We start from the raw sequence: 15,527 nt of genomic DNA, 5'->3' as shown, positions 1-15,527 counted from the left end.
GTTTCCGTTCAGAAGAAATACATAACTAAATCTGAGGTCTTGGTAGAAGGAAACTTAATGAGTGTTCCAAAAATAACCCTTCAGTTGTATATCACTAAGATTTTTAGTTGTAGACTTGGGAAATCATGTAACATACTGGTCCACAGAGACTTTGCTTATGACCTGTATCTTTCCAGTTATTATCTAAAAAAAAAAAAAAAAGGATGTGTAAATTTTCACTAAATGATATCTGCAGATTGCATATTCCACGTTTATTAACAAATACTTATGTTTGTGTTTTATTTATGTCTGCAAACCTGCTTATTGATAGATTCATTGGATTGTGTTTTTAAATCAGATTAAGCTGTTAATTACCATATAGAAGGGTTCAAGTAGCAGATTTTAAAGCATTATACATACAAATATTTTTAAATATGTACAATGGCATTAATTAGTTTAATGGAGCAGTCTTCATAAGTAGTCATATCTTGATGGATAACAGTTATCTTCCCCATCATGATCTATCCCTTCCTTTTTTTTTTTTTCCTTTCTGATGTGTTAAAGTGACTGTCGTAAAATACTTCCATTAAAAGATTATGGGTTTCTTTCCAGACAGAAATATTCAGAATATTCAAACTTTCATACTAAAGCTTTTTATAATTCCTTTTTCTACTACTTTATTTGAAGATGTTCTACCCTTTTGGATAGTAAATATGACAAGCTGTGCATGCCTGTTTCATTGAGGAACATCTCAGTGCCTTGGAGTGGGGTGGTGAGCAAAGATGGGGAGAGAATAGGGAAGCAATGCTGTGTTCCTGCTGCTCATTCCCCAGAGCAGATGATTCTGTCTCCCAGCTTTGAAGAGAATTAGCAAGATTACCAGCTCTGATTGTTTCCCAGGCAAATAGGTGTTCAAGGGAATAGGAGTAGCCAAGATGAGGACAGCCTGAGGGTAAAGGGAGCAGATGAAACAAAAGGAGGCTTTTGAGATAAAAGTGATGTGAAAACATGAGGTCATTAGAATCAGAAGTTGTGTATGATGCAGAATAAAGAGAAAGGTCTATGTAATTCCAATTAAATTAAAGTTTTAATTCATTCCATTTCCAAAAGTCTGGGCTTTTTGAGTTCTAGAAAACTGCTTTCAGCTAACGGCTGTACAAAATACACACCCTACCCTATTCAGCAGTGAAAAGACTTGTGAGGTAAAAAAGGTCATTTAAGGAAGCTGAATATTTGGTATTTTATTCATATGCTTTTTACCACTATGCCCTGCACAGCTCATGGAAAATTTACTGAGATCAAAGTATTTGCATCTTACCTCTACTTGCATTTTTATTATTTATGAGTTTTAGACACCAAAAATTGGAAATGACTGCAGCAATGTGTGCTTTGGTTATATAAATGTAAGTATTCTGAGAAATCATATTAATATTATTCTGACTACCAAACTGAAAAGTCACTTGCCAAATAACCTGTTTGTTCCTCTGTTCCAACACCTGAAAAAAAGGAGGATGCTACCTTCTCTAAAATGAAGGTGTGCAAACGTCACAAATTCCTATTAAGAGGTTTGTAGAACATTGCATTTAAACAGATGAGTGCACAGAAAAAATAATGAAGCAATGTTTTCTGGGTTTTCAAGATTTGAATAATACACTAAAAAAAAGGAAAAAATATGTAGCTTAAAGCCTAGTATAATTTAACCTGTTTGTGAATGAGAAAAAAATAGTGCAGAATCTTATTTCAGTACATATTTCATAGAAGTTTTTCCTTTGGGAGAAAGAGTTTTGTTCAAGGCTGAGGAAAAGAATTGAGAGACTGATTCCATGAACTCTAGATGAGAGAGATGAAAAGGATACTTATTTTCTGGTTTTATGATCCATGGCACTGTCATTCACTTTCTAATTAGAGCAGTAAGTGTTGAATGGAATTAGTGTTACAAATTATTATTTTCAATTGAATCAAACCATAAAAACTTATAATTTTTTCAATCACCATCGTCTATGTATTATTGATATATATAATATGCTTATAACCCATTTATTAATAATAATAAATTGTTAATTTATTTAATGTAGATATCTTAGATACATGATCTGTGGAGTACATGTAATGGATAAAGTCTTTGAATTAACTGAATCACATCTTCATTATTTGTATCATGTTTGTGAAGCTAGTTTGAATATTCCTGTCCCTTTAGCTTTAGAGCGATTTTGAAGCTGATAAATGTTGTCTGTGTTAAATCAGCCAGAAAACTTTTTTTAAGATTATGAAGATTGACTGTGTTATGCCTGAATTATTTGTATTTTAGGCAGTGACTGCTCTGTGTCAGTAACTTTCATACTTATTAACTGCTAGATTGAGATCTGTTGCATTAAACAGCAATGAACCTAATGTACTGAAGACTCTATGACAGCTAATCACAACACAGTTGTCTGTATATTATTGTAATCATCTACGTTCAAAATATGAGTATTCGTTTATGTCCAAGGTGTGAATAACAATTATATACATTTTCGCATATATATAATTAAATTATTTTAATTTATACTTTTTCTGAAAAATTTCTATTGGTTTACATTGCAAGCAATACCAATACTGATAAAATCAATCTTCTCAAGCATGTACATATCCCTTTTCCAATATTTTTTCTTAACAATGTGTTTCTTTCTCTCCAGAAGCATTACCCCCTTGGGCACAGATAAACAAAACCATGGACATTCATAAGTATCTCATATGCAATATTTTTTATATGAGTGTGGAACAATGAAGGTGTCGTATCAACTGGTGCAATGTCATCTAGCTCTGGATTCCTATGTCATATTCTGTAGATTTTATTAGTTACGGTGTTAATTTGATTTTAGGTGCATTGGACAAGCCACAGGTTTTCAGCCAAGCACATTCTCAATACCTTACTAAATGGAGCCTTGTGTAGGTACCTAAATGGTAGCTGAGCCAATTTCTTTGACAAGCGGTGAGGTTTGCAGCCAGGAGTTTTTGCTTAAATTAGTTCTTTGTTAGAATTACAATTGACAGGGCTGGGAAAGGTAGCACTGGTACCTTAAAGGAAGCATACAGCATGCAGAATGATCATTTATCTGTCCATCACAGAAGAAAATAAAAACAATCCTAGAGTGATGAAAAGGTTAGTTTCCTCTCTGACTGGCAAAGCAAATGAGGCATTTTGCTTTTAAAAATTATTTCCAGTCAATCCAAGGTAGCATCCCTTTGTTGTTGAGAATTATAGAGTCAGGAAGAAATACAGAGTAGCTTTTCAGGATGTTGTGCAGTCTCTGCTAAAGCTTGGAATGTACCTTCACTACATGAAATCTAAACCTTTGATCATGACTCATTATGAGACTTTACTGCCAAGCCACTGTTTCTCTGGTGTCACTACAACTTAGATCTGCATTTGGCAAAAAGTACTAATCAGGTGTATTGCTTCACAGTGCTCTTTTATTAATGTGTGATATCTAGTGATTCTCATCATTCATTAGAGAGTTATCCAAGTTCAACAAATACTTTGGCAGAATACTTTGGTGCAACAGGGGAAGTCAACAATCTATTTGATTATTGATAAAAGAGTACAATCCACTTTGATGGAAAATGGATTTTTGTATGTGTGTATATAAATGTATACGTGTATTTATCCACATTCAGCTATCCTAAGATATGTTTCAGTTATTTAGGAAAAGAGGCTGTAGGTAGCCTGTTTGGGTTTTTTTTTCCTCCAGATTTCAGAGCAGTTAAGCTGGATCGAACAAGAGAAGCTTGTTTGTTATCTTGGGATTAATACACACATGTGACTCCTAAACTAGGAGAAAGAGAGGATCTCTTCTTCCTTGCTCTTCTTCCTTCCTTTTCGTCCTTTGGGCTTCAATGAGAATAAAAATCATGTTTCTTTACGTTAGCTGTGTCTTTAAACTTAGCTGAACACTTATTTTTAAGACCATGTAGCTCAAATATAAATACATCTTTGATTTGGCTTTTAAAATTTGATATATCAGTTTGATGGTAACACAGACATTATAGGTCACTTAGCAAGGTGGATTTTCAAAACGTAGTTATTTGAATAGCTAAGTATTATAGATGAAGTCTTTTTGAAGCAATATTTTTTCTCACTGACAAAGTAGCTTGTTTCATTTTACTCTAACTCTACATTAGGACAGTGAATTATTAGGTACCTGTAGAAGCAATCCATTTGAGATTTATTTGCCTTGAATATAAGTGAAGAAATGTGTTCAATGCATATGATGAAAATGCAAATCTAAGCCATGTTTCTGATGTAGGAGGTACCATGATTATTAGTGAGCTTGCTGAATTACTTTTTTTTCTGTAGTGAGCGCAGTTTGTTAAACACTGCAAATTGAACTGGACTATTGAATGCTTAACAAGGAACAAGGGACAAGAATAAGGGACAGTTCTGGATGAAATCACACCTAATATTAGGCAGTGTACAAAAATGTACTAATTCTATTACCCTTATTCAGCTTTAATTATTATCTGTTACTCAGATCAAGACAGCATCCATATGAGAAAGGGAGGGAGGGATTTTGTGTAATGTACTGTATTATATCAAAATACCATGTAATCTCCAGCTCCCCATATTTCAAATGAAAACAACTGTGACAGAAAGAACTTTAAAATTTGCATATGCACTAAGGATACAAAAGATATTAATAAATGAATTTGTAAATTAGGTCTTTGAAGGTCTTAGTAATTTTCTTTTTGAAAAAAATATTTTGCTGCACAATTTTCTCTTTTAAAAATACTGGTACTGCTTACAAGGAGGTTTTACAAACTTAAAAATAAAAACTGCTTGCATTCCATGAAACCCTTGAGTTTACATTGGACTACTGGCTACTGACTACTGGTATCAGAATTCTAAAACTTCTAACTAAAACTTCTCAAAGAATTAAGTTCAGTTTAGAAAAGTTTTTACAACAATATATTTTCCTAGTGCAAGTACTGAGCAATCTTATATTGTTATAGGACAGAGTAAAAGAGCAGTTGATTATTTCAATTTTTTTAAAAAATGGTAGCTAAAACTGAGCTGAACTGTTATGTTCCTTAGACTGTGACCACACTATTCCTTTTGCTTTAATGACAACAGAGAAGATTTGAAATATTTTCTGCATTTCAAAATATGTTGAAGTATTGAAGATTTTACCTTTATTGCTTCAATTTCAAGTATTTCAGCATTTAGCCACATAAGAAAACATCATCTCTTAAAGCTGTCAATAAAGATGGGATTTTTTTTTTTCACTGAAGAATTCCTGGTATACACATTCAACCCTTAAGGCTGCATTTTCAGACCACTTTATTACAGGTTTGAATTTTTTTTCATTTTTGTTTTGAAACCTCTTTGAAGGATTTTATTGGGGTTTTTTATATTAGTGAAACTCCTTTGTATCAACATATAGACAAAATGTAGTAGTAAAGAAGATGGAAAATTGTGGGGTTTTATGCTGCAAAATGATAATTTTTGTTGTTGGCCTGGGGCCACTGGGTGCTATCTGTGTGCCTGATATGCCCATGGTGACATAATCCCAGTGTCATTCAAATATCTAAAGTCATATTCTTTTTATGACTGAACATTTCTCTAAGTTAGAGAATCAGAGCATGGGTGGGATGGTTGTTGCAAAGGTGATATTTTGTTGCTTTTTAGTTAAAGGAGGAGTTGTATGAGATGTTATAGAGCAGTTTCTGGCCGCAAGTTGCACATGTTTATCCTCCATATAATTCCCTGGGCAGCAATGATATCCTAACGAGTCCACAAAGGTGGTTTCTGGGATTTTTTTTTTTTTTTTTTAATGCAAGTCAATATGAGGGTAGTGATCTGGTGAAGGGTTGGGTTTGTGGGAACTGCTTCCAAGATCCAGCATAACCAAACTATATCTCCACTGCTTAAAGCTGTCATCTTGGCCAGCGGGATTCTCATCAACAAACATGCATTATAGTGGTTTTGACAATGCACAGTGTTAAGTATGTCAATTTAGTTTGAGGTATTTTGCATCCAAACAAGAAAAAAGTCTTTATGATTCCTCTTAGCCTTGGTCCCACACTGAGTGTAGTGACTGAAGCAACTATTAACAGAAGCAGAAGCAGAGTGACTGTAAAAGCCTCAGGACTAACATTTTCATTTTCAGTGTTAGCTGATATCTGATTAGCTAATATCCAGTCACACTGTGGAGATAAGTCAAAGTTGATCCAGTAATGATACACAATTTAATGTGTAAAAGGATACCTTCATATTTGTTTTTTTATTGTCATGCAATTAGTTGCCTATTTCCTAAAATCCTTTTGTTTGCTGGGGCATTATTCTTGCTTTTCTACATATCATGTTTTTTACAGGTTTTCAATGTCTAATTTACTTTTCCACTGTAGTCATAGCAGTCAGGATATCAGAATTAATTTTGTGGTAAAATTGCTTTTTGTTGCTTGATAGGTAATGCTGTAATTGTAAGCATTCTTATTGAAGGTTAGTTTAAATGAGAAATCATCTCCTAAACAAGACTAAGGAACAGCTTTAGTTGTTAGCATTACTGGTCAGGTTTCCAGTAGATCTTGTATAATGGGAGAGGGTGGAGCAAAGTGGGGATGTATTCCATTAATAAGCCTGAGACCAAATCACATGGGATTGTGCATTACAGCACTTCTTAAGAAGGTTTTCCAAGTCAAAGTACAGAGGTGATCTTTGATGATTCATTCCCAAATGCGCCTCATTTGCAGCTTTGTAAAACCACATTGTGAATGTCTTGTCCTTCTTCAGTTCTTGGGATAATATTGAGGGAGCTGGATTGCTTCTACCTGCTGCTATACTGTGAAGTCCTGGAGTCCAGTTTCAGATCAGGAAATCATGCTGCATATTAAGTAATTTGAGGGAATGAGAGATAAGTAAAAAGTGTTGCTTTTCTTTCAGTACCTTGTGTTTTGATGGCTGTGTTTATCAATTAAAATATTACATAACAGTAGCTTGACTTGAGGTTGAGTCTAGCTTAATAGAATTCATAAGTGAATCTGCATGTTTCATGATGGGGCTGTGAAACTCTATTTGAGTTGATTGGCCATGAAAGCTGTGTGACAAGTGGTACAAATTTAGATATGAAGAAAATGCATGCCTAGCCAGGCATGGAAGACAGAAGATTTTGTTATTTTTTTTTCTGTGTCAAGTTTATGTAGTTCTCTGCCATTTTACTTGGAATCTGCTGTCCTGTCTTCTAATATTAGATAGAAAACCCTTTAAGAAAAGTAATTTAAGAAAAAATGTTATTAAAATGTTGTATGTTTTTCAGAGGTACTTGTTCCCAACGGAGAGGTAATTATCTGTGATTAATCAGTAATTCTTTGGAGATGTAGTTTTCTCTGACTAATCATTTAGGTGTTCCAGCTGCAAATGAGTTGGAAAGGATAAAAAAAAAAGAAACCCAGAATATCCTTCTGTAATTTCTATGTTTACTTCTTGTATATTTTTAATATTGATTTTCTTCATGTTAATATCTGGGGTGAATGGGTTTTCTTAACCATTTATGTAAAAGGCAGTAGCATAACAGCATTCTGAAACTGGTTCTGATATCATTGATTTAACTTTTACAGACAGAAGTGGCATGAGATGTAAGTCCTGAATCTTTTTTTTTTTTTTTTAAATATACTGATCAGAAATGGATTGGGTATTTTATTTGTTAGTTATATGTCATGATCTACAATGAGGAGAAAGAGTTCACATATAATTAACACATGAACAAAGACATTATCATGGTGATGCAATTTGTATGCATAATTACACAAAATCACAGGGAAAATTTCTTCTTCTGCTCGATATCTAAATTTTTTGCCTTTTTAATGTAGAGATTGTATAAACAGAAAGTCAACTTATTTTTGGCTGATGCAATTGAAGATATAATAGAATATTTACATCCAAACCCCCAAAAAAATAGAAGAGATTTGCACAGATTTGCTTGTATAAGGAAGTTTAGAGATCTATACCAAGAATATTTCTGGTGTAGACAGTAATAATTGTACTAAGAGGAACAAAGTGGTATTTGTCTGTGAGAAGTTTGTTGACTGGAAATGGATGAATGTAGTGCAACATAAATGTGTTGGGTTTTGATAGCTGAATATAGCCAGTATTTTGAGTTTTATTTATCTTCATAAAATAAAATTTCTTGTCTTGTCATCTTCTGTGTATTTCATTATTAAATTTTCTCTATGGAATGATTTTAATAGAGAAAAAAAGAACAGTACAGACCTTCATGTTAAAAACTACAAAAAAGGAAGTGTTTTCAATTACTTCCTGCAGTTTTGGTAAAGATATGTGGCCCCAGAAGATTTGGTTTTTTTACCTGAAGGAAAAATATTGGTATAAGTAAGCAAAATAAGAACAGTAGATGCTGAATTATGTAGCACAAGCTTATTGTGCAGAGTGAACAGTTTGAAAAGTACTGAAAAGTGCATTTGGAGATGAGAACAAACATCAAAGGAGCATAGAATCTTTTTCATCTTTCCTAGTAATTATTTCTGTGACTGTATGTGTTAAATGCCTTGTGAAGAGGGTGTTGGGAGAGGTGAATGACTGCCTGTCTCGCACAGACATACACACATATCTCATAGCTGAGTCACACTCTGTGCTGGTGATTCAATATCACTGAGCAGGTTAAAATAGCATTTCTATTGTTCTGGGATTAAACAGCCATTTGCACATTCTGAACAGTTGAAAGAAAAGAATTGGAGCAGATATTACCTATAGCATATTACCTTGTGTGGTGTATGAATGATGTGTAATATCCATTTAAAGATCATAGTGCTGATTCACTGGTTTTCTTTAGTTTTGAGTTGCTTTGACAGCACTGAAAACTCTGGAGTTACTCATGAGGTAAGCAGTGAGAAAGGTAGTAGGGCTATAGAAGACTGAAATAAATGAGCAAGACTTTGACAATATATGATTATTTGAAAATTTCATGTGGTTGAATTAATTTTTTCCCAGTATTTTTTTTATGAATGAAAAGATCTTGAATTGGTGAAATATACCAAGAAAAGCTTCCCTCAAAGGCTTATAAACATGAACAGTTTTAATGCTAGTGATGAATAGAAGCACTTCTTTGTAAACTATAAATTTGTTTCAGTTATTTTACAAATTTTGAAGAGACGGGGGAAAAGAACTGATTTATTTTTTATTAAATTTTTCCTTGGATTGTACATTATTACATCTATCATTTATACTCTTTTTACTTTGTTATGCTATTTACTATACTTTTACACTGTTTTACTATAATAAAGCTCAAGTAATATCACTGGCTGTGGGTTTTGATGATATCTGAATTTGTGACAGCTGAGTGTGTGCTCAGCCCTCACTGGACCTAGAGAGTGAGGTGCAGCAGCTTCAGGAGGTAATGCACAGCCAGCTGTTCCCAGACAACAGTGCAAACAGCTTTTCCACTTCATCTTTCTCAGCAGGGGAAAAAGAAATCTTCACAAAATCTCTCTTCCTCTTCCCTGCACCAAGCTATTGCAATATTAAGAAACACTTCCTAAAGTCCACGTGTCCCTGAAAATATTTAGGTCTATGTTATTTTTTCATCATTGACTTTACAAGCCCTCATACATCATTCCTGTTATTACCCTATTGTCATCTCTCCCCTTCTTTTTTACTTTCTTATCTAATGTCAATAGCTACACAGTGGTATTAGTTTTCTGAGGCTTTTCCTGCTGTTATTCTGTGCTGAAAATGGCAATGGGCATTTTGTGATAAACTCTGATGTCATGTATTGTCCTGCAGTTCTTGTTCAATGAACTTATTTCAAATATATACTTAGGCTTTTTACCTTTAATATAAAGATTTTCCGGCTAATTATTTTTTCTAGTATTTGTATAGTCTTTTAAACATTGAAGAATTAATCACAATTGGGTAATCTTAGAAAACAGGACCAAAGAAGTTTTAAGAGATTCCTGCAGTTATCTGCATGCAGAATTATTTCAAAGGCATTTATACATTTTTCTAGTCTGTTCCTAAGATCTTGCAGTGATGAAAAGTGCAGAGTCCCTGGGTGTAAAACCCCTGTAGTCTGTCACTGGAGAAAGAGTCATCCAGCCCTGGACATGGAAAGCCTTGTGCTGCTGAAGAGGAGAGCTGCCTGCTGCCAGTGCAGGGGAATGGCAGGAATTGCAAGGACAATCTGCTCTTCACCCAGTAATGTATGGGCTCAGAGATGGGGGTGGGAGGGAGATGGAATGCTCTCACCTAAAAGCCTGGAAGGTGTTACACCCGTGGTAGTGTGTGGTGAATGCTCCAGGTGGGTGACTTGTACTACGGGTTACTCAGCAAGGCTTTGGCAGCAGTTTAAATGTATGGATTTGCACATTTTACCTCTGATATTTCACAGTTGGCTTTGATACAGTAAGTTGGCATTAAACAAAAGTAGTCTCAAGCTATAACTTTCTTTCTCTTTTTATACAACTAGCATACATACTTGGGTATTATTTTGTCTTTTATATATTTAGTATATTCAATGTTTAGTATACTATATTTTTTTCCAGAAGCTATCCAGCCATTTGAATACTGCCTTCCATAGTATTACTTACATTTACAAAATAGCTCGGCATTTCTATTTGGGTAAAATGTATACGTATTTGAAAACGGCTTAAACTGTTCTCTTCAGGAAATCTTGTGTATAAATTTATATATGTATAAATGCTAAACATATATATATATATATGACTATTTCATATTTGTTCATTAAAAGCAGTAAATGAAGGTTTTAACATACAGAGGAAATCATTACTTGGCTTATCTACGCTAAAGGAAATAGAAATATACCAAATTAAAGGACAAAATATGAAATTACATAGAGAAGCTACATTTGAGACTTAGACATAATGAAAGTAGACACACTGTCTTTAAAGAATGGTTTTTTTCTTTTTATATATCTCGGTACTATGATTACCATAGCATAAAGTCTTTGGAACAAGTTAAAATATATTGAATCATACCTGTTGAACATCTTATATGTAATTTTTAATTGGTCTTTGTCTGTATAAATATTTAAAAGTCTATATGGCATTGTGAGCCATTCAGGAGCAGGAGGTAGAGCTTCCTTCACTCCCGAGTGACTCATTATAAAAGACCTCTGGGGAGCACGGCGACCTGGAGCGCGGTGAACAGGAGCAGGCAAACAGGGGCACAGCAGTTTGCATAGCAGTTCACGCAGACAGGGCAAGCAGGCAAAGTTGTAGGTTTCTGCTAGTCAGGTGAGGTGTTTTCATTGGTTGCTTGATTTCAGGTTTTCTCCTACTAATGGTTTTAACCCAGTCAAAATCTGTGGTTGGTCAAATGTGTGTGACCAAGTGGAACCCTTCAAAAAGGATGTGTCTGTACAGACCCATTCCTGTGTGGTGTGTTTGAGCTTATCAATGGCTTCAGGGAGTGTTGTGGAGGAGGCCTGCCTATGGTGTGAACAGGTGAATGACCTCCTTTCACTACTGGCTGACCTTAGGGAGGAAGTTGAAAGATTAAGGAGTATCAGGGATAGTGAAAGGGAAATAGACTAGTGGAGTTCAGCCCTCACATCTTTAAGGGAGGCCCACCAGGAGTCAGAGGACTCCTTTGCCCCTCACTCTCAGGCAATAGAGGGGCACCTAGTAGATGAAGGGGAGTGGAAATGCATCCCCACTCGGGGAGGTAATAATAAAAATCCCTCCTGCCCCCCATCCCCTAGACAGGTGCCACTTCAGAATAGGTATGAGGCCCTGGATCTAGAGAGCCAGCCAGATGATTTAGAGAAAAATGATCTGCCCAGTGAGCCACCCAATTATGACTCATCTGAAAAATAGATTACTACCTCTAACATCAAGAAGAAAAGAAGGGTAATCGTAGTGGGTGATTCCCTTCTGAGGGGGACTGAGGGCCCTCTATGTTGACCAGACCCATCCCACAGGGAAGTCTGCTGCCTCCCTGGGGCCTGGGTACAAAATATCACTGAGAGACTTCCTAGGCTGATTCAGTCCTCTGATTATTACCCACTGCTGATACTCCAGGCTGGCAGTGATGAAATTGAAAGGAGGAGTGTCAAGGCGCTTGAAAGGGAGTTCAGGGCACTGGGTCAAGTGGTTGATAGGTCAGGTGCACAGGTAGTGTTCTGTTCAGTCCCTTTGGTGGCAGGAAAAAACACTGAAAGAAATGGTAGAACTCGCATCATTAACAAGTGGCTCAAGGGTTGGTGTCATCAGCAAAATTTCGGATTCTTTGATCATGGGGTAACCTTTACAGCACCTGCTCTACTGGAATCAGATGGGATACATCTCTCTGTTAAGGGCAGAAGTTTTTTAGCTCATGATCTGGCAGACCTTGTTGAGGGCTTTAAACTAGGTCTGAAGGGGGAAGGGGATGCATCTGGGCTGTCTGGAAGCAGGCCCAAGGATGGCAAGACTGTGTTAGGGGAGAAATCAGTGGCCCAGCTGAGGTGCATGTATACCAATGCACGCAGCATGGGTAACAAACAGGAAGAGCTGGAGGCCATGGTGCAACAGCAGAACTATGATATAGTCACCATCACAGAAATGTGGTGAGATGACTCACATAGCTGGAGCACTGCACTGGATGGCTACAAGCTCTTCAGAAGAGACAGAAAAGGGAGAAGAGGTGGCCCTTTATATTAGGGAAGTTTTGGATGCCATAGGTATTGAAACTAATGACGACAAAGTTGAGTCCCTATGGGTAAGAATTAAGGGAAAGGCCAACAAGGCTGACATCCTACTGGGAGTCTGCTATCATCCACCCAGCCAGGATGAAGAGGTGGACAACTTATTCTATAAGCAACTGAACAATGTTTCAGGAGCATTAGCCCTTGTTCTTGTAGGTGACTTCAACCTACCAGACATCTGCTGGGAACTTAATACAGCAGAAAAATAGCAGTCTAGAAAGTTTTTAGAGTGTGTGGAGGATAACTTTTTGTCACAACTGGTGGGCCAGCCCACCGGGGGAGGGACTATGTTGGACCTGTTGTTCACAAATAGTGATGTGGATGTTGGAGGCTGCTTGGGGCACAGTGATCATGAAATTATAGAATTCTCGATAATTGGTGAAATAAGGAGAAATATCAATAAGATCTCTACACTGGACTTCCAGAGGGCAGACTTTGGCCTATTTAAGAGACTTATTCAGAGAGTTCCTTGGGAAACAGCCCTTGAAAACAAAGGAGTCCAGGAGAGATGGGCAAGCTTCAAAGCAGAGATCTTGAGGGCACAAGAACAGACTGTCCCTGTGTGCCGAAAGATGAGTCGATTGAGGCAAACGGCCAGTCTGGATGAGCGATGGGGTTTTGAAAGAACTTAGAAATAAAAAAAAAGATGTATCATCTTTCTAAGGAGGGACTGATTTCTCAGGAAGTATTTAAGGGAGCTGCTAGGGCATGTAGAAAAAAAATTAGGGAAGCCAAAGCTCAGTTTGAACTTAACTTGGCAACTTCTGTTAAAAATAATAATTAAAAAAGTTTTTACAAATATATTAATAGTAAAAGGAAGGATATAACTGACCTCTGTTCCTTATTGGATGAGGCAGGCAACCTAGTAACTAAAGATGAGGAAAAGGCGGAAATGCTTAATGCCTTCTTCGCCTCGGTCTTTAGAGGTAAGACAGCTTGTCCTCAAGACAACTGTCCTCAGGGGTCGGTAGGTGGTGCCAGGAAGCAGAATGGTCCTCTTGTTATCCGAGAAGAGGCAGTTAGAGAACTGCTGGGGCACCTGGATATTTATAAATCAATGGGACCAGATGGGAATCCACCCTAGGGTGATGAGGGAGCTGGCAGATGAGCTTGTGAAGCCGCTCTCCATCATTTATCAGGAATCGTGGCTCACTGGTGAAGTCCCAGATGATTGGAAACTGGCCAATGTGACACCCATTTACAAAACAGGTAGGAAGGAGGATCCTGGCAATTACAGGCCAGTTAGCCTGACCTCAGTACCAGGTAAGAAAATGGAACAGTTCATACTGAGTGCTATCACACAGCACTTACAGGATGGCCAGGGTATCAGACCCAGCCAGAATGGGTTTACAAAGGGTACGTCATGTCTGACCAACCTGGTCTCCTTCTATGACCAGGTGACCCGCCTGGTAGATGCAGGAAAGGCTGTGGATGTTGTCTATTTAGACTTCAGTGAGGTCTTTGACACTGTCTCCCACAGCACACTCCTGGAGAAGCTGGCAGCCCATGGCTTGGACAGGAGCACTCTTTGCTGGATTAGGAACTGGCTGGATGGCCGGGCCCAGAGGTGGTGGTGAATGGTGCTGCATCCAGCTGGCAGCCAGTCACCAGTGGTGTCCCTCAGGGGTCTGTGCTGGGACCTGTTCTATTTAATATTTTTATAGATTACATGGATGAGGGCATTGAGTCCTTCATTAGTAAATTTGCAGATGACACTAAGCTGGGAGCTTGTGTTGATGTGTTGTTGGATGGAAGGAAGGCTCTGCAGAGAGACTTAGGTTGGTTGGATGGATGGGCAGAGTCCAACAGCATGAAGTTTAATAAGTCTAAGTGCCGAGTTCTACATTTTGGGCACAAAAATCCCCTACAACATTACAAGCTGGGGACAGTGTGGCTGGACAGTGTTCAAGTGGAAAGGGACCTGGGGGTGCTGGTCAACACCCGCTTGAATATGAGCCAGCAATGTGCCTTGGTGGCCAAGAAGGCCAATGGCATCCTGGCCTGCATTAGGAATTGTGTGACCAGCAGGAGCAGGGAGGTCATTCTTCCCCTGTACTTGGCGCTGGTGAGGTCCCAACTTGAGTGCTGTGTCCAGTTCTGGACCCTCAGTTTACGAAGGACATTGAGATGCTTGAACACGTCCAGAAGAGGGCAACAAGGCTGGTGAGGGGCTTGGAACACAAGCCCTATGAGCAATGTTTGAAGGAGCTGGGGTTGTTTAGCCTGGAGAAGAGGAGGCTTAGAGGTGACCTTATTGCTCTTTACAACTTCCTGAAGGGAGGTTGTAGACAGGTGGGGGTCAGTCTCTTCCACCAGGCAGCAACTGACAGAACAAGAGGACACAGTCTCAAGCTACATCAGGGAAGGTATAGGTTGGATATTATGAAAAATTTTTTCACCGAAAGAATAATAAAGTACTGGAATTGTCTTCCTAGGGAGGTGGTCGAATCACCATCTCTGGATGCGTTTAAAAAAAGACTGGACATGGCACTTGGTGCTATAGTCTAGTTGAGGTGTTAGGGCATAGGTTGGACTTGATGATCTTAGAGGTCTCTTCCAACCTCATTATTCTGTGATTCTGTGAGATACTTCACTTTGTTTTCTATCCAGGTCCTTTTTGCTATGAACTGATTGTGCTTAGGAGAAAACACAACTTCTGGTTACTGAGTCAATGCCTGTTTTTCTTCTCTCAGCCAGTGGTTCCCACCTTCCCTGTCCCTTCAGAAGGCAATAGGAAGGGTTCCAGGGGTATAATAGGTCTTATGGGATTAATGAGATTTGGAAGATTCAGAGATGCTGCATTCATGAAACTAGGCAGGGTAGTGCCAGAAACTTGAGCACACTTACTGAAGAAAT

The 15,527-nt window shown here is 37.6% G+C and overlaps 1 protein-coding gene across 1 annotated transcript in view; it reads left to right on the top strand.

Annotated features, from left to right (window-relative positions):
- The window catches only part of GPM6A (glycoprotein M6A), a 120,997-nt gene that overhangs the window by 66,019 nt on the left and 39,451 nt on the right, over positions 1-15,527 (top strand). The window lies entirely within an intron of this gene.

Source organism: Vidua macroura, chromosome 4 (genome assembly GCF_024509145.1).
Source record: "Vidua macroura isolate BioBank_ID:100142 chromosome 4, ASM2450914v1, whole genome shotgun sequence".
NCBI lineage: Eukaryota > Metazoa > Chordata > Aves > Passeriformes > Viduidae > Vidua > Vidua macroura.
Note: the sequence above shows the minus strand (reverse complement) of the source record. Positions and strands in the feature narration are given on the sequence as shown.